The sequence below is a fragment of the Nycticebus coucang genome, chromosome 21 (assembly GCF_027406575.1).
Source record: "Nycticebus coucang isolate mNycCou1 chromosome 21, mNycCou1.pri, whole genome shotgun sequence".
NCBI classification, from domain to species: Eukaryota; Metazoa; Chordata; class Mammalia; order Primates; family Lorisidae; genus Nycticebus; species Nycticebus coucang.
In genome coordinates, this window is record NC_069800.1 from 24,744,721 (window position 1) to 24,770,996 (window position 26,276).

At 40.8% G+C, this 26,276-nt stretch overlaps 1 pseudogene; it reads right to left on the reverse strand.

The window, feature by feature from the left end:
• Positions 1-4,520: 4,520 nt before the first annotated feature.
• On the reverse strand, positions 4,521-4,666 carry LOC128574399 (uncharacterized; annotated as a pseudogene).
• Positions 4,667-26,276: the final 21,610 nt, after the last annotated feature.

Sequence of the window (26,276 nt, forward strand, 5' to 3'; positions counted from 1 at the left end):
CTCTCTTGCTAATAAAAATTTATAATTAAAACAGATCTATGTTTATTGTAACTATGGCAGTGGTTCTCAACCTTCCTAATCCTACAATGTATTTTCATTGTTACAAAGGGGTCGTGACCCACAGGTTGAGAACCGCTGATCTGTGGACAGTCATAATCACTCATGTGATGGGTGAGCTTCTCACATCCATTATGGGGCTCATGTTTCAATTGTGTGCTGAACCCCATTCTTTACTTCCACTCAAGTTCCTCTCTCTCTACTTCATCAAATTTCCTCTCCTTGCTATATCATTTAGTCTGCATTGAAACATCTTGCAGCCTCACTCATCTTAAAATTAAAATTAAAATTAAAAAAACAAGGCTCTTTAATGTTTTATATTCCCTCCAATTTTCATCTGATTTCTTTTTATCTCCTTTATTCATCAAAGGAGTAGTCTATTTGCTGACTCTGTCCTTGGGCAGGAAAAGAGTTAACATAGAAAGCCTGCCATGAAAAGACCTGCTTACAAGGGCAGTTGGATTTTGAGAGGGTCTTCACCATAGTTAACTATAAAGTGCTTCTTTGCATCTAAACTATTTACTCAAACAATGTGGCTCATGGTGAACACCTGCTTTCACCCTGGGAGTCTGGAATTTTGGTAAATGTCAGGCCGAGGCTACCTACAAAACCAGTCCCTCATAAAAATTTCGGATTCTGCATCTGTAATGAGCTCCTGTAGTTGGCAAAATGACTGATAATTCATTGCTGGGAGAATTAAACAACTGTGTGATTCTACTGGGAGAGAATACTTGCAAAGTTGTGCTTGGCTTTCTCTCCCACTTTACCCGGTGTACCTTTTCCTGTCACTGATTTTGTTTTGTACCCTTTCACTGCAACAAATCATAGCTGTACGTACAGCTGCACACTGAGTCTTGTGAGTGCTCCCAGTCAATCATTAAACCTGCGGGTCATCATGCGGATTCTTAGTCACCCTCCTCACTTCCCATTCTCTTTGAACCCCTTCCATGAAGGTTTCCATTCCAGTGACTCCATGGAATCCACTCTCATCAAGGTCCCCAGTGACCTCCAGGTTGCCCAGCGCAGGGGTCACTCCTTGGTCCTCAAGAAGGTTCCACTTTCAGCAGCATTTGAAACAGGCCATCATTTTCTTCCTTTTGATTTACTTTCATTCTTTGGTTTGTAAGACAGTGCGCTGTCTTGGTTTTCCTCCTCCCTCATTGGAGTGTATTTTTTGATGTCCTTTGCTGGATATTGTGTTGCTTCCCAAACTCTACATTAGAGATGATGTTTATGACAGCAGTTTCATTGCCATGGCGAGGTGGGGGTGGGGGAGCATCTATTTCTGATGGCTCAAGAGGGAAAGAAGAGAAATTGGAGACAGTATAAAGGGAGAGTAGGCAATGTTTTTCTTTTTTTCTTTTTAGTAGACAGTATTTTTCACAAAATATTAGTGGAAACAAGAACAAAGCTTAGGTGCTACTTGGAAAGAAAAATGGGGTCCAGAAGATATTTTGATGGTGGAAGAGATTACAATACATTTGAATGTTAAAAGGAATAATTCAGTAGAGAGAAAGGTAGAGACAAGATGCAGGAGAGAGAGTGAAGTGGTGATAAACCCAGTGGACAAGCAGAGTTTAACTTAGCTGGGAGGAGAAAAAATTCATCTACAATTAACAGAAAAGAAACCAGGACCTCTGAGCCCCTTTGCTTCTTGATTTATTAATACGGTGGGAACTTGAAGTGTGTTTTAGGGTGCTTCGATTTTGGCTGGGGAAGAAGTAAGTTATGAGCTAAAAGGAAAAAAGGCATGGTGGAGGTTGGAGGAGCAAGAAGCCTCCAGAAGTAGAACAAGCTATTATATTATGTTAGAACTTGTGAATAAAGCACAGGGAGTGAGGGTTGCACAGATTTCCACGTATCTTCCCATGCTCCTGACGGAGATTCTTCTCAAACTTAGTATCAGTGGAATCTGCTTTGTGACTGAGAAATCTGTTAATTTTAATTCATCAATCTCACTAATATCAGTTGAATTTTTTCCCTAAGGTTGCTAGTGTTCAATCTACCTGAGGCATATACATTATTTTGCAGGCAAATTTCAGTGCACTCAGAAGGGTTAGCCTCTTCTACTTTAAGTGTATGTCATTTGATTTAGAACTGACTTGATGTGACATACTAAGAAATATGTATTTGATCTGTGCTAGGATCTTGGCACAGAGCTTCTAAAACCCTTGTGATTTTCTGAGGGATGAGGTGCTAATAGCATCTTTTGCTATACTATTTGGCATTAGTCCCTGGTTTCTGACAGAAGACTTTCTAAGATGCTTAGAATCTCTGGAGGCATAAATGTTCCTTCTTGTTTACTAATGAGGTGACTGGTAGCTGGGGTCCCTAGATAGCAGGGGAGCTGGTTATCAGTAAGACTGAGGAATGATTGGAGAGTTAGAATCTTCATCTCCATCTTCTGACCTCTGGAGAGGGGAGAGAGGTTGGATATTGACCTAACCACCAGGGGACAATGATGTAGTCAGCCATGTCTACATAATTAAGCCCTTATTAAAAAAAAACTCTAAAGGATGGAGTGCAGAGAACTTCCAGGTTGGTGCAAGCAGGTAGGAGGAAGGTGGTGTACCCCACCCCCATGGAGACAGAAGTCCCTGCTCTCAGGACCCTTTCAGGAATGTGCTTATCTTCCAGCTGTTCATCTGTGCCCTTAACGCCTTTAATAGAAAAACTGGGAAATGTCAACATATTGTTTCTATGAGTGTTATGAGCAATTGTAGAAAATTATTGAACATGAGAAGGGGGTTGTGGGAACCCTTGATTTGTAGCTAATTAGTCAGAAGTACAGCTGACAGCTTGGGACTTGTAGTTGATATCTAAATTAGGGGGCAGTATTGTGGGACTGAGCCCTTAACCTGAGTTCTAGGCTAACCTTGGATAGTTAGTATGAGAATTTCTCATCAATTGATGTCTGGAGAATTAGTTGTTGTCTTTATCTGTTTGGGCTACTATAACAAAATCCCATGTACTGGGTAATTTACACACAATGGAAATTCATTTCTTGTGATTCTAGAGCCTAGGGAATAGAAAATGAAGGCACTAGCAGGTTTGGTGTCTGTAGGTGCCTCCACAATGGTGGCAGAGCAGAAGAGGAAAAGGATGCTCCCTTCAACCTCAGGCCCTTTTATGGCCATACCGATCTCCGCCCACAGGGCACACATCTTAGTACTGTTGCATTGGGGATTTTCAACATGAGTTACAAAGGGGATCCCATCATTCGAACATAGCAGTTGATAGGTTAAAATAACTTACGGATTTACTGTCAGAAGTGTAGTGAATGTCAGGTAAACTGTTTTGTTGTTATTGTTGTTGACTTGGCTAGGGCAAATTTTGAAAGATTTTGAGTTTGAAGAGATCTGGATATATCCAAGTGGTTATGCAAGGAAGAAGAAATGCATTTCCATATCCGGGTCTGTTGTTTCGAGAGCTGACCTGAATTGGCGCTGAAACGCTCTCTGGGTCATTTTCTTGTAGGTCGTAATTAAAACCGAACATAAGACTTGAGGGTGAGAGCCTCGTGGATCACATATTGATTGACTAAGGAAAGAAGAGATGAACCTGTGATGAACCCAGAAAAGGAGAGGCTGAAAGGGTCAGTGGAAAACCAGAAAATTTCTATTTCCTGAAAAGCAAAGGGAAAATAGTATTTTAAGAAGGAGTGAACAGTGGACAGTTTCAAATGGTGCTGAGGTTTATATTGTTTATATTTGAAGAGGTATGAAAAATACCCTTTGGATCTGTGACCATTCCTGACAGAACAACAATTTCAGTGAAGTCATGGGGAAGAAAAACAAATTGGAGTGTCAGTTAAGGCTGTGGTCTTCAAAACAAGATGCTACTACCACTTGTATATATAGAAATGCTCCAAGTTATATGGAAAGTAAATAATTCTTTAGAAATTCCATGAAGCTGAGAAGAGGGAGACAGGTGGAAGTAGAGGGAAAGATGTTGGTCTAAGGAGAGTTGTGGGTTTTTTTATTTTATTTTATTTTTTTGAGACAATGTCTCACTTTATCACCCTTGGCAGAGTGCGGTGATGTCATAGCTCACAGCAATCTCAAACTCTTGGGCTCTAGCACTGTTCTTGCTTTAGGCTTCCGAGTAGGTGGGACAATAGAGGCCCACCACAAGGCCCGGTTTGTTTTTCTATTTTTAGTAGAGACAGGGTCTCACTCTTGCTCAGGCTGGTCTTGAATGCCTGAGCCCAGGCACTCCACTGGCTTCAGCCTCCCAGAGTGCTAGGATTACAAGCATGAGCCATTGCACCTGGCCTAGAGTTGTTTTAAATGGGACAGACTTAGCATGTTTTTTTGTTTGTTTGTTTTTGTTTTATGTTTTCAGTTTTAATTTTCCAAAATTTTATTAGGCAATTTTTCAAACATACAGTACAGTTGAAAGAATTATAAAGTGATCACCCATACACCCACCACATACATTTTATCATTTTTTTCTTCTTCTTCACATGTAGGGAATTTGCTCACAGGGAGGCTACAAATTTTGTGCCCTTCGTCATAATCACCCCTGATTCCTGGTGGGTGTGTTATAAACAGAGGTACTTAAGCATGTTTTAAAATTATTGGGAAGAATATGGTTTAGGGTACGACTAATAAAGAGAAAAAGGATAACTGGTAGTATAAAACTTCTACGAAGCTGGAAGAGGATAGAGTTCCAACATGATTCGAAGGTTTGGGCATGGTTCAGAGGAGGGACACTGCTTCCACTGAAGTAGAAGAGGTTGGAAAGACAGTGAGTGTGAATGTGTAAATCTGGTATTTGTTTGCTTCTCAAATACATTTTGAGAAATGACTTTAAGCCAGGCTCTATTTTAGGTGCTTGAGAGGCATTAGTAAACAGCAGAGAAGATCTTAAAGGGCTTACATATTAAGGGGCAATGTGCCTGAAATTTCCTTTGGGAAGTTGAAGGTCAGGCTGTTGATAGAAGGAAGTTGAAGGTCAGGCTGTTGATAGGAGAAGTTGGAAGAGAGTTGGGAAGGCCCACTGGGAAAATATAAAAGCTTTGTCATTGAGGACTGGACAGAGAAACCTGGCAGGATTTGGGGGGACATTGTTGAGGCCTTTTTGAAGCAGACACCTTTGTCTTTATGGGAAAACCATGAACTGTTGGTGCACTGTTGTGCAACCCCTTCCTGTCTAGCTTGTCTCTGAGGGGATAGGTCTAGAGAAAGCAAAGAGGAAGGTTCAGCTAAAAAAAAGATTCTCTTCCAATAAAGTTTATTTCTTTCCCTGTGCCTAAAAGTCCAATTTTATTCCTAATACTTGTTGATGTTTTCTCTCTTTTAGTGAAATTGACAAAAGATTATCTATTTTGTGTTCAAAATAATTGTAATTTTGTTTTAAAAAAATAGATGTGTTCAAATAATTTTCTTTTTCCTTTTTATTGCCATCATATTGATTAGTTTAACTTTCATTGATTTTTGTTTCAGTGCTTTTCCCCCTCAACTTCTTTTCATGTATACCTAATTTATTTTAATTTTTCTTGCTTCTAATAAACAGCATTTATGACTTATTTTTCCCCCTGAAGACAGTTTCAGACACATGCAGTTGATTTTGACATATAATGTTCTGTAAAACATTTGTAATTGTACTCTTTAATTTTTCCTTTTGTTTTCACCTCAAGAGTTATTGAAAATAAGATTTTTAGGTTTACAACTGGTTAGATGCAACTTTGATTATTTTATCCCTTTTTCACTTTTTACTTTTGTTACAGTATGCTGAAAGAACATAGGCAGTATAACGCCCATATGATAGAATTAACTAAGGTTATATTTGTGTCCATAAATGCAATGACATTACATAATCATTCCACAGATAGTCATTTGAAAAAGATGTGTACTGTTTAAATGGTGGAGAATTTGGTAATCATTCAATTGAGTTTCTAATATGGGTAGAGTTTTACTTAGGTACTGGGACTGTTCTAGTGGTGGCTTTAGCATTTCATTGTTTTTTATCAAACATTTGGTATAATATAGTTATTAAAACGTATGAGAGGATAAAGAATAATAAGGCAATAAACACTTTAGTAACAGTCACCTTTTTTAATAGAATATTTCTATTAAAACTGATGTGTCGTGTGGTGCTCGTGGCTCAGTGAGTAGGGCGTTGGCCCCATATACCGAGGGTGGTAGGTTCAAACCTGGCCCCAACCAAACAGCAATAACAACAACAAAAACAAAAATAGCCAGGTGTTGTGGCAGGTGCCTGCAGTCCCAGCTACTCACGAGGCTGAGGCAAGAGAATCGCCTAAGCCCAAGAGCTGGAGATTGCTGTGAGCTGTGATGCCACAGTACTCTATCAAGGGTGACAAAGTGAGACTCTGTCTCTAAAATAAAAACAAAACTGGGATGTGTCCCTTGCCCCATGTCCTGCTCTAAAACAGACCCTGCCATTCCCCTCAGAGGCCACTAGCTTGAATGCTCTGTTTTCTCATTTTCATCCTTTTCTTTTTCATTTTATCACATGTATTTATGTCTATACAACATGTTGCTCCATATTGCATGATTTTAACTTATACCAATGGAAGGCATCAAACTGCATGTGTTTTTCTGTGACTATTTTTCGGCTTAATATTATGCTTTTGAGCATCATCTAGGTGGGCATATTGACTGTTCATTTTTACTAAAAAGTGAATTATGCAACTTATTTGTACAATCACCTAATAAAAAGAATTCGTGTTGTGTTTTTGCTGTTTGCTTTTCTTTTATGTTTGCAATGCTATACACATTCTTATGTGTCTCCAGAAGCAAAGCTATAATGGTTTGTTTCTCCAGAGTGAGTTCCTAAGAGTGAACCTGTTAGGTCCTCTTCAACTTCTACTAAACAATGACAAATTACTCTCAAAGTTTTTGTCTTCTTCTGTATGCAGTGCCTGTTCTGTCTCTCCCTTATTGTCCTTTCATTTTGAGTTGTAGGAAAAGGAGAGATGGATGAATGGATGAATGGATGGGTAGATGGGTCAACAAAAATAGCTACTGTAATACCTTGGGTCAGTTTTACGTGTGGCAAATATCCTCAAATTTTTAGTTTAACTTGTCACTCTCACTTACGTCTTTAAATATTTTTTATTTTAAAGACATTTATTTTATTACATAACTTTGTCATATAGTAATAAATTTAAGACTCAACTCAACTGTGTGACATAGGTTCTATTAATATTAACAGCTCCAGCTTACTTTTGAGGGAGCAGAAGAAGAGGCTGAGAGTAACTTGCCCAAGTACATACTTGTAGCGTCAGAGCCAGGACTCCAACTCAAGCTATTAGTCTCCGGAGTCTGAAAACCCAACTTCTATTCTGTGTGCTTTCTATAATAGAAGGAAAGACATAATTTTAATATTTCAAAAATTATTGACCTTTTTTAAATTTATTGATTACACTTTCTATATCTTGGTTAAAAAAATCCTTCCTTGCCTCAACATCATAAATTCAGGTTTTTATACTTTCTCCCAAGAGTTTCATAGTTCCTCTCACTCAAGTTTTTTTTTTTTTTTTTTTTTGTGGTTTTTGGCCGGGGCTGGGTTTGAACCCGCCACCTCCGGCATATGGGACTGGCGCCCTACTCCTTGAGCCACAGGTGCCGCCCCTCTCACTCGAGTTTTTAATCTTCCCATTGTGGATTGTGTGTGTGTGTGTAAAAGATCAAATTCAATTGTGCTTCCATAAGAATAACCAGTTGTGAAATGTTGATCTTTTTCTGCTGATGTATAAAGTCATTTCTATAACAAACATAGTAGAATAAAAGCTATGAGAAAGAAATAAGTAAATTTGGTGATAAATGACAGGAAATAAACTGGAAAAATGTACAATATACCATAACATAATTATGTATGAAATACTATGGAATACTAAAAACTTGTACAATGAAATCTCCAAAATACTGATGAGGGAACTAAGAGAAGAACTAAATTAAAGGAGTGGCTCAGAGGCCTCAAAATTGTTGAGATGTCAATTCTGTCTGAATAAGGAAATTGAAAATAAAATCCATATTGCAGCTAGCTGTTTTTATAGAAAGTTGTAAGCTAGTACTAAATTTTATATTAAGTGGTTTTTGACTTTTTTTCAATCTACTACAAGTATTGATGGTTTATAGAAAGACAATTAAATTTTTATATTGATTATGTTCTAGCTAATTTGCTAGACTTATTCATTTTAGTAACATTCTGGTAGATTGTGTGTGGAGGGGGTTCTATAGATAATTATGTTGGCTTTGAATTACGACTGCCCTATTTCTTTGCTCCCATAGTGATGCTTTATAGTTCTCTTTCTTACCTTCTTTCACTGGGTAATATTAAATAAAAGTAACAATGAAAACTTTATATTTATTTCTCTTATTCTTAAACAGTTTAAAATTTGCATGTGAAATTAGATGTTTATCATAGTTCTTTCATTCTTGTACTGGTTCTCAAATTGACGCAATTTCCTTCTGTCCCTAATTAGCTGAAGAGCTTTGTAAATTTTAATTTAATTTATTTATTTATTTACCTACCTATTTATTTATTTATTTATTTATTTATTTAATTTCAGAGACATGTCTTGATCTGTCATCAGGCTGGAGTGCAGTGGCACCATCATAGATCACTGCAGGGTCAAACTCCTAAGCTCAAGAGATCCTTGTGCCTCAGCTTCCCAAGTAGCAGGACTGCATGTTGGGCCACTGCACCTGCTAGGAGCCGTTCTAATACTCCGACACATCACCCCTGAACGTTACCAGAGGAACATTACCCCCCTCTCCTCCCTACTGATAGGAAGATGTCGATGCTCAGGGAAGCCCTATGGGCCATGTAATGAAGACCTAAGACCTTTGATAGAGAGCTCCTCACCTCCAGTGTCCCAACTGTGACATTATGTGTGATAGAGGCGAGAAATAAACTTGAATTGTGCTTACTGCAGCCTCGAATTTCTGGGTTCAAGTATCTCAACCTCCCAAGTAGTGAGGACTATAAACACATGCCACAGTGCCTGTCTTTTATCATTGTTTCATAGAGACGGAGGTCTAGCTATGTTGCCCAGGCTAGTCTCAAACTCCAGGACTCAAGTGATCCTTCCTCTTGGGCATCCTAAAGTGCTAGGATTACAGGAGTGAGCCAGCATGCCTGCCCCAAGAGTTTTTTTTTTTTTTAGCAAATATATTGAAGGTGAGCTTAATTTTATACAATATCCTTTTTACATCTGTTGAGATGATTTGAATATTTGTTCGTTTTTAATCTGTTTTTTTCTTTTTTTCCTACCTTTACTTCTACTACCTACCCTAATGCTTTTCCTTTTTTATGGAGATCCAAGTTTCTGACATACATAATTTTTCCTCTCTCTGAAGAACATCTTTTAACCTTTCTTGCAAGGCAGGACTACTGGCAACAAATTCTCTCGATTTTTATTTATTTGGGAAAGTCTTTGTTTCTCCTTCACTTTTGAAGATTTATTTGGCCGGACATGGTGTTCTATGCTGGTGGGTTTGTTTCCTTAACACTGTAAATATTTCTTTCACTCCATCTCTTCTGTTCACTTGCACAGCTTCTGAGTAATCTGATATAATTTTTATCTTTACTCCTCTATAGGCAAGATGTTTTTTCCCTAGGCTTCTTTCAAGGTTCTTTTCTTTAGTCTTGAGTTTTGGCAGTTCTAATACAAATATGCCTGGTTGTGGCTTTTGGCATTTATCTGCCAGATGTTCTCTGGGCTTCCTGGATCTGTGGTTTAGTGTCTGACATCTATTTGGGGGAAATTCTTAGTCCTTGTTGCTTCTAATATTTCTTCCATTCCTTTTTTCTTTATATTCTTTCTCCATTACACACACATTACACCTTTTCTACTTGTTCTGGAGTTCTTGGCTATTTTTTTTTTTCCAGTATTACTTTCTTTGCTCTTCAGTTTGGGAAGTTGGTATTGCAACCAGAGATATTCTTTCATACGCTGTGTCCAGTCTGACAATGAGCCCATCAAAGGCAGTTTGCATTTCTGTCACAGTGTTTTTGATCTTCAGAATTTCCTTTTCATTCTCTTTTAGAATTTCCATCTTTCTCGTTCTATTTCTCTTCTGTTTCTGTATGTTGTCTACTCCTATGAGAGCCCTTGAGTATTAATCACAGTCGTTTTAAATTGCTGTTTTAGTAAGTCCAACATTCCTGTCACAGCTGACTCTAGTCCCAGTTCTAGCTCTGTCTCTTCAAACTGCAGTTTTCACATTTTAGTCTGCCTTATAATTTTTTTCTTGATAGGCAGACGTGGCACACTGGGTAAAAGGAACCACTGTACATAGGGCGTTGATCCTCTGTAATGTGTGGTAGAGTGTGTGTGTGCAAGATGGGGGGGCGATGCTGCAGCTGGTACAGTGTGTGTGTGGGAGATGGGGGACGATGCTGCAGCTGGTACAGTGTGTGTGTGGGAGACGGGGGGACGATGCTGCAGCTGGTACAGTGTGTGTGTGGGAGACGGAGGGCAATGCTGCAGCTGGTACAGTGTGTGTGTGGGAGACGGGGGGACGATGCTGCAGCTGGTACAGTGTGTGTGGGAGACGGGGGGACGATGCTGCAGCTGGTACAGTGTGTGTGTGGGAGACGGAGGGCGATGCTGCAGCTGGTACAGTGTGTGTGTGGGAGACGGGGGGACGATGCTGCAGCTGGTACAGTGTGTGTGTGGGAGACGGGGGGACGATGCTGCAGCTGGTACAGTGTGTGTGTGGGAGACGGGGGGACGATGCTGCAGCTGGTACAGTGTGTGTGTGGGAGACGGGGGGACGATGCTGCAGCTGGTACAGTGTGTGTGTGGGAGACGGGGGGACGATGCTGCAGCTGCTACAGTGTGTGTGTGGGAGACGGGGGGACGATGCTGCAGCTGGTACAGTGTGTGTGTGGGAGACGGGGGGACGATGCTGCAGCTGGTACAGTGTGTGTGTGGGAGACGGGGGGACGATGCTGCAGCTGGTACAGTGTGTGTGTGGGAGACGGGGGGACGATGCTGCAACTGGTACAGTGTGTGTGTGGGAGACGGGGGGACGATGCTGCAGCTGGTACAGTGTGTGTGTGGGAGACGGGGGGACGATGCTGCAGCTGGTACAGTGTGTGTGTGGGAGACGGGGGGACGATGCTGCAGCTGGTACAGTGTGTGTGTGGGAGACGGGGGGATGATGCTGCAGCTGGTACAGTGTGTGTGTGGGAGACGGGGGGACGATGCTGCAGCTGGTACAGTGTGTGTGTGGGAGACGGGGGGATGATGCTGCAGCTGGTACAGTGTGAGTATGGGAGACAGGGGGACGATGCTGCAGCTGGTACAGTGTGTGTGTGGGAGACGGGGGGACGATGCTGAAGCTGGTACAGTGTGTGTGTGGGAGACGGGGGGACGATGCTGCAGCTGGCACAGTGTATGTGTGGGAGATGGGGGGACGATGCTGCAGCTGGTACAGTGTGTGTGTGGGAGATGGAGGGCAATGCTGCAGCTGGTACAGTGTGTGTGTGGGAGACGGGGGGACGATGCTGCAGCTGGTACAGTGTGTGTGTGGGAGACGGGGGGGCGATGCTGCAGCTGGTACAGTGTGTGTGTGGGAGACGGGGGGACGATGCTGCAGCTGGTACAGTGTGTGTGTGGGAGATGGAGGGCGATGCTGCAGCTGGTACAGTGTGTGTGTGGGAGACGGGGGGACGATGCTGAAGCTGGTACAGTGTGTGTGTGGGAGACGGGGGGACGATGCTGCAGCTGGCACAGTGTATGTGTGGGAGATGGGGGGACGATGCTGCAGCTGGTACAGTGTGTGTGTGGGAGATGGAGGGCAATGCTGCAGCTGGTACAGTGTGTGTGTGGGAGACGGGGGGACGATGCTGCAGCTGGCACAGTGTATGTGTGGGAGATGGGGGGACGATGCTGCAGCTGGTACAGTGTGTGTGTGGGAGATGGAGGGCAATGCTGCAGCTGGTACAGTGTGTGTGTGAGAGACGAGGGGATGATGCTGCAGCTGGTACAGTGTGTGTGTGGGAGATGGAGGGCAATGCTGCAGCTGGCACAGTGTATGTGTGGGAGATGGGGGGACGATGCTGCAGCTGGCACAGTGTGTGTGTGGGAGATGGGGAGTGATGCTGCTGCCCTATGACTAGGTCTTCATCCGACTTGAACCTGTGCCCTGGACTGTGAACCTCACACTGGGTGAACTGATTGCTTCTCAGTTTTTCCCTCATGTAGGAGGGACAGAATGTCAGAGGTGACTGGAATTGGGTTTTATCCCCTCCCTTAGGTAAGCTGGGCTCTGATAAAACCTATGGCTCTAGTAAAATAGTTTCTTTTGAGGGCAGGCCTTTTAAAGAACAGAATTCTGGCCAGACGCAGTGGCTCATGCTTGTAATCTCAGTACTGCGGGAGGCCAAGGCAGGTGGATAGCTTGAGCTCACGAGTTCAAGACCAGCCTGAGGAAAAGTAAGACCCCCGTCTCTACTAAAAATAGAAAAACTGAGGCAAGAGGATTGTTTGAGCCTAAGTTGGAGGTTGCTGTTATCTATGACGCCACGGCACTCTACCCAGGGTGACAGCTTGAGACTCTATGTCTCAAAATCATAAATAAAGAAAGAAAGAACACAATTCTTTGACATTTCAAAATGGCTGTTTCTGTTATCTCCCTGTTGGAAGCAGAAGGCACTTTTCTCTGACTTTCTCTATGAGAACCTAGTAGATCTCTTGGAGGTAAAACTTTCAAAAATGTGTGCACCTGGCTGGGCACAGTGGCTCACACCTGTAATCCCTGCACTCTGGGAGGCCAAGGAAGGAGGATCCCAGGGGCTCAGGAGTTCAAGACCAGCCTAAGCAAGAGCAAGACACCATCTCTACTAAAAATAGAAAAAATTAGCTGGGTGCTGTGGTGGGCACCTGTAGTCCCAGATACTTGGGAAGTGGAGGCAGGAGGACTGCTTGACCCTAGGAGTTTGAGGTTGCTGTGAGCTAGGCTGACACCACGGCTCTCTAGTCTGAGCAACACAATTCTGTCTCAAAACAAAACAAAAAACCCAACCAACCAAAAAAAAAACCCACAAGTGTTTGCACCCTCTAAGACTAGACTCCCTTGAAATTTTTAACTCTCAGACTCGTCTACACTGAGATGGCAACAATTCATCACTTACAGTTCAAGTTTTCTTTATTTTTTTTATTTTTATTTTTTATTTTTTTTTATTGTTGGGGATTCATTGAGGGTACAATAAGCCAGGTTACACTGACTGCAATTGTTAGGTAAAGTCCCTCTTGCAATCATGTCTTGCCCCCATAAAGTGTGACACACACCAAGGCCCCACCCACCTCCCTCCTTCCCTCTTTCTGTTTCCCCCCAATGACCATAATTGTCATTAATTGTCCTCATATCAAAATTGAGTACATAGGATTCATGCTTCTCCATTCTTGTGATGCTTTACTAAGAATAATGTCTTCCACGTCCATCCAGGTTAATACGAAGGATGTAAAGTCTCCATTTTTTTTAATGGCTGAATAGTATTCCATGCTATACATATACCACAGCTTGTTAATCCATTCCTGGGTTGGTGGGCATTTAGGCTGTTTCCACATTTTGGCGATTGTAAATTGAGCTGCAATAAACAGTCTAGTACAAGTGTCCTTATGATAAAAGGATTTTTTTCCTTCTGGGTAGATGCCCAGTAATGGGATTGCAGGATCAAATGGGAGGTCTAGCTTGAGTGCTTTGAGGTTTCTCCATACTTCCTTCCAGAAAGGTTGTACTAGTTTGCAGTCCCACCAGCAGTGTAAAAGTGTTCCCTTCTCTCCACATCCACGCCAGCATCTGCAGTTTTGAGATTTTGAGATGTGGGCCATTCTCACTGGGGTTAGATGATATCTCAGGGTTGTTTTGATTTGCATTTCTCTAATATATAGAGATGATGAACATTTTTTCATGTGTTTGTTAGCCATTCGTCTGTCGTCTTTAGAGAAAGTTCAATTCATCTCTCTTGCCCATTGATATAAGGGATTGTTGGCTTTTTTCATGTGGATTAATTTGAGTTCTCTATAGATCCTACTTATCAAGCTTTTGTCTGATTGAAAATATGCAAATATCCTTTCCCAATGTGTGGGTTGTCTCTTTGCTTTGGTTATTGTCTCCTTAGCTGTACAGAAGCTTTTCAGTTTAATGAAGTCCCATTTGTTTATTTTTGTTGTTGCTGCAATTGCCATGGCAGTCTTCTTCATGAAGTCTTTCCCCAGGCCAATATCTTCCAGTGTTTTTCCTATGCTTTCTTGGAGGATTTTTATTGTTTCTTGCCTTAAGTTTAAGTCCTTTATCCATCTTGAATCAATTTTTGTGAGTGGGTAAAGGTGTGGGTCCAGTTTCAGTCTTTTACATGTAGACATCCAGTTCTCCCAACACCATTTATTGAATAGGGAGTCTTTCCCCCAAGGTATGTTCTTGTTTGGTTTGTCAAAGATTAGGTGGTTGTAAAATGTTAGTTTCATTTCTTGGTTTTCAATTCGATTCCAAGTGCCTATGTCTCTGTTTTTGTGCCAGTACCATGCTGTCTTGAGCACTATGGCTTTGTAGTACAGACTACAATCTGGTATGCTGATGCCCCCAGCTTTATTTTTGTTACAGAGAACTGCCTTAGCTATACGGGGTTTTTTCCGGGTCCATACAAAACGCAGAATCATTTTTTCCAAATCTTGAAAGTACGATGTTGGTATTTTGATAGGAATGTCATTGAATAGGTAGACTGCTTTGGGAAGTATAGACATTTTAACAATGTTGATTCTTCCCATCCATGAGCATGGTATGTTCTTCCATTTGTTAATATCCTCTGCTATTTCCTTTCTGAGGATTTCATAGTTTTCTTTATAGAGGTCCTTCACCTCCTTCGTTAGGTATATTCCTAGGTATTTCATTTTCTTTGAGACTATGGTGAAGGGAGTTGTGTCCTTAATTAGCTTCTCATCTTGACTGTTATTGGTGTACACAAAGGCTACTGACTTGTGGAAATTGATTTTATATCCTGAAACATTACTGTATTTTTTGATGACTTCTAGGAGTCTTGTGGTTGAGTCTTTGGGGTTCTCTAAGTATAAGATCATGTCGTCAGCAAAGAGGGAGAGTTTGACCTCCTCTGCTCCCATTTGGATTCACTTTATTTCCTTGTCTTGCCTAATTGTATTGGCTAGAACTTTCAGCACTACGTTGAATAGTAAAGGTGACAGAGGACAACCTTGTCTGGTTCCAGTTCTAAGAGGAAAAACTTTCAGTTTTACTCCATTCAGTAAAATATTGGCTGTGGGTTTGTCATAGATAGCTTCGATCAGTTTTAGAAATGTGCCACCTATGCCTATACTCTTCAGTGTTCTAATTAGAAAAGGATGCTGGATTTTATCAAATGCTTTTTCTGCATCTATTGAGAGGATCATGTGATCTTTATTTTTGCCTTTGTTAATATGGTGGATAACGTTTATAGACTTGCGTATGTTAAACCAGCCTTGCATCCCTGGGATGAAGCCTACTTGATCATGATGAATGACTTTTTTGATGATAAGCTGTAATCTATTGGCTAGGATTTTGTTGAGAATTTTTGCGTCTATGTTCATGAGTGAGATGGGTTTGAAATTCTCCTTTTTGTTTGGGTCTTTTCCTGGTTTTGGTATCAGGGTGATGTTTGCTTCATAGAATGTGTTGGGGAAGATTCCTTCTTCCTCACTTTTTTGGAATAATTTCTGCAGTACAGGAATAAGCTCTTCCTTGAAGGTTTGATAGAATTCTGGAGTGAAGCCATCTGGACCAAGGCATTTTTTGGTTGGAAGATTTTTTATTGTTTCTTTGATCTCAGTGCTTGAAATTGATGTGTTCAGGAGCTCTATTTCTTCCTGGCTGATTCTAGGGAGAGAGTGTGATTCCAAATATTGATCCATTTCTTTCACATTGTCAAATTTCTGGGCATAGAGTTTCTGGTAGTATTCAGAGATGATCTCTTGTATCTCAGAGGGAGCAGTTGTTATTTCCCCTTTATCATTTCTGATTGAGGTTCCTAGAGATTTTACTTTTCTATTCCCCGTTAGTCTGGCCAATCGTTTATCTATTTTATTTATTTTTTCAAAAAACCAAATCGTTTTTTCAGTAATTTTCTGAATGATTCTTTTGTTTGCAATTTCATTGATCTCTGATTTGATTTTGGATATTTCTTTTCTTCTACTGAGTTTAGGCTGAGATTGTTCTTCTTTTTCCAATTCCATAAGATCTCTTGTGAGATTGTTGATGTGCTCTCTTTCTGTTTTTCGAATGTAGGCATCTAAAGCGATGAATTTTCCTCTCAAAACTGCTTTTGCCGTATCCCACAGGTTTTGGTAGCTTGTGTCTTCATTGTTGTTATGCTCAAGGAAGTTAATGATTTCCTGTTTTATTTCTTCATTCACTCATCTGTTATTCAACAGAAGATTGTTTAGTTTCCATGCCTTTGGGTGGGGTAGAGCATTTTTGTTAGAATTGAGTTCCACCTTTAGTGCCTTATGGCCTGAGAAGATACAAGGTAAAATTTCAATTCTTTTGATTCTGTTGATATTTGTTTTGTGTCCCAGGATATGATCAATTTTGTAGAATGTTCCATGGGGTGATGAGAAGAATGTATATTCTTTATCTTTGGGATGGAGTGTTCTATATGTATCTATCAAGCACAGTTGTTCTAGTGTCTCATTTAAATCTCTTATATCTTTGTTTAATTTCTGTTTAGAGGATCTGTCCAGCTCTGTAAGAGGACTGCTAAAGTCCCCTTTTACTATGGTATTATCAGATATCATATTGCTCAGACTGAGTAAGGTCTGTTTCAAGAATCTGGGAGCATGTAATTTGGGTGCATAAATATTTAGAATTGAAACATCCTCTTGTTGTATTTTTCCCTTGACCAATATAAAGTGACCGTCTTTGTCTTTTTTGACTTTAGTTGCTTTAAATCCACATGAATCTGAAAATAAGATTGCAACTCCTCTTTTCTTCTGAATGCCATTTGCCTGAAAAATTGTCTTCCAACCCTTGAGTCAGAGCTTTAATTTGTCTTTTGAAGCCATGTGTGTTTCTTGCAGACAGCAAATGGATGGCTTGTGTTTTTTAATCCAGTCAACCAATCTATGTCTCTTCAGTGGGGAATTCAAGCCATTAACATTTATTGAGATAATTGATAAGTGTGGTAGTATTCTATTCGTCTTATTTTAGTGAGAGTCCATTGCTTAGTTTCATCTTTTGCATCAGTGTGGAGGTTTGGTTCTGTCCTTTAATTTCTGAGTTCTTACTTTGCTGCTGATCCATTGTGGTGGTCAGTGTGCAGAACAGGTTGAAGTATTTCCTGTAGAGCTGGTCTTGTTGTGGTGAATTTCCTCAATGTTTGTATATCCGTAAATGTTTTGATTTCTCCGTCAATTTTGAAGCTTAGCTTAGCAGGGTACAGAATTCTGGGCTGGAAATTGTTCTCTTAAGTAGATTAAAGGTAGATGACCATTGTCTTCTTGCTTGGAAAGTTTCATTAGAGAAGTCTGCGGTCACTCTGATGGATTTGCCCCTGTAGGTCAACTGGCGCTTACTCCTGGCAGCTTGCAGAATCTTTTCTTTTGTCTTGACTTTGGGCAGGTTCATCACAATGTGTCTTGGAGAAGCTCAGTTAGAGTTGAGGCGACCTGGGGTCTGATAGCCCTCTGAAAGTAGTGTGTCAGAATCCTTGCTGATATTTGGGAAATTTTCTTTTATAATATTCTCTAGTATGGCTTCCATTCCTCTGGGGCATTCTTCTTCCCCTTCTGGAATTCCTATTACTCGTATGTTGGAACGCTTCATAACGTCCCATAATTCTGACAGTGAACGTTCTGCTTTCTCTCTCTTCTTTTCTGCCTCTTTTACTATCTGAGTTATCTCAAAAACTTTGTCTTCTACCTCTGAAATTCTTTCTTCTGCATGGTCTAACCTGTTGCTGATACTTTCCATTGCGTCTTTACGTTCCCTGATTGACTGTTTCATTTCCTTCAGCTCTGCTATATCCTTTTTATATTCTTCATATAGTTCATCTCTTATTTGATTCTGTTTTTGGATTTCCTTTTGGTTATTTTCCACTTTATTAGCAGTTTCCTTCATTGTTTCCATCATTTATTTCATTATTCTCAACATGTGTATTCTAAATTCCCTTTCTGTCATTCCTAACATTTCTGTATAAGTGGAATCCTCTGCAGTAGCTACCTCATGGTCCCTTGGCGGGGTTGTTGTGGACTGTTTCTTCATGTTGCCTGGAGTTTTCTGCTGATTCTTCCTCATGGGTGATTTCTTTTATCTGTTTCCTTGCCCTAATTTTCCTTTCTCTTCCTCTTGCTCTTTAAGTTCTCATGCCTGTGGACTAAGGGTTACAGGACCAGAAGGGTGAGAAGGTTTAAGAGCAAAAAAGGGATGAAAGAAAGGAGGACCAAGTGATAAGAAAAAAAAAAGAAAAATAGAGAAAGGAGAGGGGGTGGGTAAAAGGAATATTGACAAAAAGAAGAGAGGCACAGAAAGAGGGAGACAGAGCAATATAGGTGTACAGTAGGGTACTTTGATACAACCTTAAAAAAAAAAAACCCACCTTCTGGGGGTGCCCAGTGGGGTGGTTCCCTTGAGGTTAGCAGCTCTTTGCTAACCTGATCAGACACAGTACCCCACCTCCACCAAGTAGAGAGGAAAGACAAAAATGCTATAAATCAAACCAAAGCAAGCAAACAGAAAACTTTACGGGATAAAATTGGCTGGAAAAACCAAATAATAGCGGTAGAAACACTAACAAAAATGAAGTTCTAATTATTGAAATAGGCAGCAATGGGAAATTATACTTAAACTAGAGAAATTGAGAAAGAAAAAGGATGTGTATGGAAAAGGTTGAACTTAAAAAACAAAACAACAATCCACAACATCAAAATAAACAAAAAAAATAACCAAACCAAAAAAAAAAAAACAAAAACACAACCAAATACAAAGCAGTATGTATATGTTATTAAATATTGTCTGGGCAACACGTGGTCTTCTGGGGTATGAGATGTTAATCACAGTTCTGATACGACTGGAGGCTGCTAGTTTGTCAAATCCCAGCAGGTAGACACCGTAAATCTCTCTTCAGCCCACTTAAAAGGCACTTTGAACTTGTTCACTTACTGAGCAGAAGCTTTCTCAGGGAAGTGCTTGTCACTGGAATCACTGCTGAAGTGGCTATATACTTACCCTGTGTGTCAAAACTGGTCTCCCTCTTCCCCTGAGGGTTAGGGCTGCAAGGCGGCTCAAACCCCACCCTTAGGCTACTTGGTCGCTGGGTTACCAGCTCCCACCCAATTCCAGCTTTGCGACCCTGAGGGCGGAGCTTGCCGGGGCAGATCACAAACAATGTCTGCCTGTGACCCAGAGCCAAACACTATTAGCTCCTTCTGGCTCAGCGGCTCAGACTGGGGCCCTAGACAAAGGCCAAAGTTCTCCGCACTCCCGCTCAGGCTCACCCCAAGGCAGTTCAGCTGAGTGCCAAGTCCAAAGACACCAAAACAGTTCACCGGTAAGGCCTTTCTGGTTTGCAGTCTTGCTGCTACTGAACTTACAGTTGCGGGCGGGTTTAGACGGATTGAACACACGCGACCACTTGCCGGTTTTCCACTGTTTTAGTGCTCCTCTTGGGGTCCAGAAGTCTCTCGCTGACTCCCTGTATCCTCTCAGGGGTGATGATAGGCAGATCCCACCAGCCAGAGATGCCTGGAGTTCTATATCCCCAGACTCACGGTGCTCAGATGCAAGGAAGCTGTTACTCGGCTGCCATCTTGCTCCGCCTCTCCACAGTTCTAGTTTTCTTAACCCGGTGCTGCTTCTTGCTTTGGTTTTCACCTGTACATGTCTGTTTAAGTAAGTTTGGATTTCTTGTGCCTATCTGTCAATCTCTCCAACTTTTAGGATAGGAGTTTGCCCTGTGACCTCAACTCTCTGATGGACTTAAGTCAAAGAGCTATTGATTTTCAGTTTGTTTAGCTATTTACATATTGTTAGGATGAGTGGTAACTTCCCAAGCTCCATATATGTCAGACTGAAACTGGACTGTTTCAATCTGTTAATGTAGTGAATTTCATTAGTATAATTTTCATATAAATATACATATTTATATACAGATGTAACTTTTTTTTTTTTTTTGTAGTTTTTGGCCAGGGCTGGGTTTAAACCTACCACCTCCGGGAAATGGGGCCAGTGCCCTACTCCTTTGAGCCACAGGTGCTGCCCACACATGTAACTTCTTAAAAACAAACCTCCCATTCCTGGAATAAATCTAGCTTGATTGTGATGTATAATGTATTCTTTTTATACTCTACTCAATTCAGTTTGCTAAAATTTTCTTTCAGATTTACATGCTCATGTTCATGAGTGAGAATTTTCTGTAAATTTCCATTTCCTGGTTCTTTTTGTTAGGTGCTTAAGTCATAATTTCACTAGTTTTATAAAATGTTGGGCAATGCTCTTTCTTTTGCTGTTCTCTAGAAGAATATGAGTAATATTGAAATTACCATTTCCTTTAATGTGTGTTAGAACTTGCCTGTAAGTCTGTTAAGATCTGAGATTTCCATTGTGTAGAAGCTTTAAAGTACTGATTCTTAACTTTAATGGTTATAAAGCCACTCAGATTTCCTATTACTTTTGAGTCAGGCTTGATACATCATATTTATAGGAATGGACTGATTTTGAATTTGGGGAGAATAATATTCTTCTGCGCTCTTTTGAAATAGCTATAATAGCTAGACTTAAAAGTCTCCCTTTTTTTTCTTTATTAGGAGCTAATTCTTTGAAGTCTGGAGGAAAGGTAAATTCCTTCAGACACTATCTGATTCTGTCTATTTTGAGTGCATAGGAACTATCAAACAGGGAGCACTGTGGTAGAAACAGGTTAGCTGTCCACCAAAACGCTTCCTTCTGCTTCCTGGATGCGTGGCTAGGCTGTATTTCCCAGCCTCCCTTGGAGCTGAGTTTGGCCTTGTGCTATGGGTCTGGCTAATGGAATATGAATGGAGGGCTCCCTCACTTCCAATCCCAACCCGTAAAAACCTCACCTTTGAATGAACATCCATTTCAGTTACTGAATGCTCTGTCACAAACGACCTCCAGGACCTAGTACCATTAGTACCTAGGAGCAACCATTTTGTTATTTATTTCAACAGCCAATTGGCTGGGCAGTACTTTGCTGTGCTGACCTGGGCTCTGTCTTGGTCCTGCATTAAGTTGTAAGTCACCTTGGGCTGAAAAGCCCAGCATGATCTCTTCCGTGTTTGGGGGCTCTGGTGCTCACTCTGAGCTGCTCCTCTTCGTGGCTTCTCTCTGTGATGTCCCATCCCCCATGACCTCTACATGGCTTCTTTCTCCCCCTGGATTGCCTGGTCGTTCTTACAACATGACAGTTGGGCCCAACAGGGAAAATATAGCTGCTGCCAGCCCACTTAAGTCTTGAGCTTAGAATTTCTGTAATTTTACTTCCACCACATTCTGTTGGCTAATGTCTGTTAGTTTCTGTTCAGGGCAGACCTTTTTAAGAACAGGCTTAAGTCCAAGCCAGATCCAGTGAGTGGGAAAGTAGCTTCCACCTATTCAAAGGTACATTGCAAGAGTGGAATGGGAGACCTGATTCACTGCAGGGAGTTTTTTATTTATCGTTTTTTTGCCCAGGCAGGAGTGCAGTGGCATGATCACAGCTCACTGCAGCCTCAGATTTCGGGGCTCAAACAATCCTCCCACTTTAGCCCCCTGAGTAGCTAGTTGTCCCATCACAACCGTTAGGGGCTATTTTTCATGCTGAACGGCATCACCCCTGAACATTCCTACACGGCCCCTCTTCCTCTGACTGACAGGAAGATGTGACGCTCAGGGAAGCCCTACGGGACATGTAACGAGGCAGAGGTCTTCAGAGAGCTCCTCACCTCCAGTCCCAAACCTGTGGCATTGAATAGTAGTATAAGCAAGTATAAGTAGTATAAGCAAGAAATAAATGTGACTTACTGTGTTAAGAAATAACTAAGAAAATGCCAGGAAGGGAGAGGAGAGCAAGATGGCGGCCGAGTAACAGCTTCCTTGCTTCTAGGCACCGTGAGTCCGGGGAGATAGGATTCCAGGCATCTCTGGCTGGTGGGATTTGCCTATCATCACCCCTGCAAGGATACAGAGAGTCAGCGAGAGACTTCTGGACCCCAAGAGGAGCACTAAAACAGTGGAAAACCGGCAAGTGGTCGCATGTGTTCAATCGGTCTAAACCCACCTGCAACTGCACGAGAACTTAAAGAGCAAGAGGAAGTGAAAGGAAAATTAGGGCAAGGAAACAGATAAAAGAAATCACTCATGAGGAAGAATCAGCAGAAAACTCCAGGCAACATGAAGAACCAGTCCACAACAACCCCGCCAAGGGACCATGAGGTAGCTACTGCAGAGGATTCCACCTGTAAAGAAATGTTAGGAATGACAGAAAGGGAATTTAGAATATACATGATGAAAACAATGAAAGAAATGATGGAAGTAATGAAGGAAACTGCTAATAAAGTGGAAAATTACCAAAAGGAAATCCAAAAACAGAATCAAATAAGAGATGAACAATATGAAGAATATAAAAAGGATATAGCAGACCTGAAGGAACTGAAACAGTCAATTAGGGAACTTAAAGATGCAATGGAAAGTATCAGCAACAGGTTAGACCATGCAGAAGAAAGAATTTCAGAGGTAGAAGACAAAGTTCTTGAGATAACTCAGATAGTAAAAGAGGCAGAAAAGAAGAGAGAGAAAGCAGAACGTTCACTGTCAGAATTATGGGACTTTATGAAGCATTCCAACATATGAGTTATAGGAATCCCAGAAGGGGAAGAAGAATGCCCCAGAGGAATGGAAGCCATACTAGAGAATATTATGAAAGAAAATTTCCCAAATATCACCAAAGATTCTGACACACTGCTTTCAGAGGGCTATCGGACCCCAGGTTGCCTCAACTCTAACCGAGCTTCTCCAAGACACATTGTGATGAACCTGTCCAAAGTCAAGACAAAAGAAAAGATTCTGCAAGCTGCCAGGAGTAAGCGCCAGTTGACCTACAGGGGCAAATCCATCAGAGCGACCGCAGACTTCTCTAATGAAACTTTCCAAGCAAGAAGACAATGGTCATCTACCTTTAATCTACTTAAGAGAACAATTTCCAGCCCAGAATTCTGTACCCTGCTAAGCTAAACTTAAAAATTGATGGAGAAATCAAATCATTTACGGATATACAAACATTGAGGAAATTCGCCACAACAAGACCAGCTCTACAGGAAATACTTCAACCTGTTGTACACACTGACCATCACAATGTATCAGCAGCAAAGGAAAAACTCAGAAATTAAAGGACAGAACCTAAATTTTACACTGATGCAAAAGATGAAACTAAGCAATGGACTCTCACAAAATAAGATCAATAGAACACTACCACACTTATCAATTATCTCAATAAATGTTAATGGCTTGAATTCCCCACTGAAGAGACATAGATTGGCTGACTGGATTAAAAAACACAAGCCATCCATTTGCTGTCTGCAAGAAACACACCTGGCTTCAAAAGACAAATTAAAGCTTCGATTCAAGGGTTGGAAGACAATTTTTCAGGCAAATGGCATTCAGAAGAAAAGAGGAGTTGCAATCTTATTTTCAGATTCATGTGGATTTAAAGCAACTAAACTCAAAAAAGACAAAGATGGTCATTTTATATTGGTCAAGGGAAAAATACAACAAGAAGATGTTTCAATTCTAAATATTTATGCACCCAAATTAAATGCTCCCAGATTCTTGAAACAGACCTTACTCAGTCTGAGCAATATGATATCTGATAATACCATAGTAAAAGGGGACTTTAACAGTCCTCTTACAGAGCTGGAAAGATCCTCTAAACAGAAATTAAATAAAGATACAAGAAATTTAAATGAGACACTAGAACAACTGTGCTTGATAGATACATATAGAACACTCCATCCAGGGCGGCGCCTGTGACTCAGTGAGTAGGGCGCCGGCCCCATATGCTGAGGGTGGCGGGTTAAAGCCCAGCCCCGACCAAACTGCAACAACAAAAAAAAATAGCCGGGTGTTGTGGCGGGCGCCTGTAGTCCTAGCTGCTCGGGAGGCTGAGGCAGGAGAATCACGTAAGCCCAAGAGTTGGAGATTGCTGTGAGCCGTGTAACGCCACGGCACTCTACCTGAGGGTGGTACAATGAGACTCTGTCTCTACAAAAAAAAAAAAAAAAAAAAAGAACACTCCATCCCAAAGATAAAGAATATACATTCTTCTCATCACCCCATGGAACATTCTCCAAAATTGATCATATCCTGGGACACAAAACAAATATCAACAGAATCAAAAGAATTGAAATTTTACCTTGTATCTTCTCAGGCCATAAGGCACTAAAGGTGGAACTCAACTCTAACAAAAATGCTCCACCCCACACAAAGGCATGGAAATTAAACAATCTTCTGTTGAATAACAGATGGGGTGCAGGAAGAAATAAAACAGGAAATCATTAACTTCCTTGAGCATAACAACAATGAAGACACAAGCTACCAAAACCTGTGGGATACTGCAAAAGCAGTTTTGAGAGGAAAATTCATCGCTTTAGATGCCTACATTTGAAAAACAGAAAGAGAGCGCATCAACAATCTCACAAGCCATCTTATGGAATTGGAAAAAGGAGAACAATCAAAGCCTAAACTCAGTAGAAGAAAAGAAATATCCAAAATCAAATCAGAGATCAATGAAATTGCAAACAAAAGAATCATTCAGAAAATTAATGAAACAAGGAGTTGGTTTTTTGAAAAAATAAATAAAATAGATAAACCATTGAGGAGACTAACGAGAAATAGAAAAGTAAAATCTCTAGTAACTTCAATCAGAAATGATAAAGGGAAAATAACAACTGATCCCACAGAGATACAAGAGATCATCTCTGAATACTACCAGAAACTCTATGCCCAGAAATTTGACAATGCGAAGGAAATGGATCAATATTTGGAATCACACCCTCTCCTTAGACTTAGCCAGGAAGAAATAGAGCTCTTGAACAGACCAATTTCAAGCACTGAGATCAAAGAAACAATAAAAAATCTTCCAACCAAAAAATGCCCTGGTCCAGATGGCTTCACACCAGAATTCTATCAAACCTTCAAGGAAGAGCTTATTCCTGTACTGCAGAAATTATTCCAAAAAAGTGAGGAAGAAGGAATCTTCCCCAACACATTCTATGAAGCAAACATCACCCTGATACCAAAACCAGGAAAAGACCCAAACAAAAAGGAGAATTTCAGACCAATCTCACTCATGAATATAGATGCAAAAATGCTCAACAAAATCCTAGCCAATAGATTACAGCTTATCATCAAAAAAGTCATTCATCATGATCAAGTAGGCTTCATCCCAGGGATGCAAGGCTGGTTTAACATACGCAAGTCCATAAACGTTATCCACCATGTTAATAGAGGCAAAAATAAAGATCACATGATCCTCTCAATAGATGCAGAAAAAGCATTTGATAAAATCCAGCATCCTTTTCTAATTAGAACACTAAAGAGTATAGGCATAGGTGGCACATTTCTAAAACTGATTGAAGCTATCTATGACAAACCCACAGCTAGTATTTTACTGAATGGAGTAAAACTGAAAGCTTTTCCTCTTAGAACTGGAACCAGACAAGGTTGTCCTCTGTCACCTTTACTATTCAACATGGTGCTGGAAGTTCTAGTCAATACAATTAGGCAAGACAAGGAAATAAAGTGAATCCAAATGGGAGCAGTGGAGGTCAAACTCTCCCTCTTTGCTGAGGACATGATCTTATACTTAGAGAACCCCAAAGACTCAACCACAAGACTTCTAGAAGTCATCAAAAAATACAGTAATGTTTCAGGATATAAAATGAATGTCCACAAGTCAGTAGCCTTTGTATACACCAATAACAGTCAAGATGAGAAGCTAATTAAGGACACAACTCCCTTTACCATAGTCTCAAAGAAAATGAAATACCTAGGAATATACCTAACGAAGGAGGTGAAGGACCTCTATAAAGAAAATTATGAAATCCTCAGAAAGGAAATAGCAGTGGATATTAACAAATGGAAGAACATACCATGCTCATGGATGGGAAGAATCAACATTGTTAAAATGTCTGTACTTCCCAAAGCAATCTACCTATTCAATGCCATTCCTATCAAAATACCAACATCGTCCTTTAA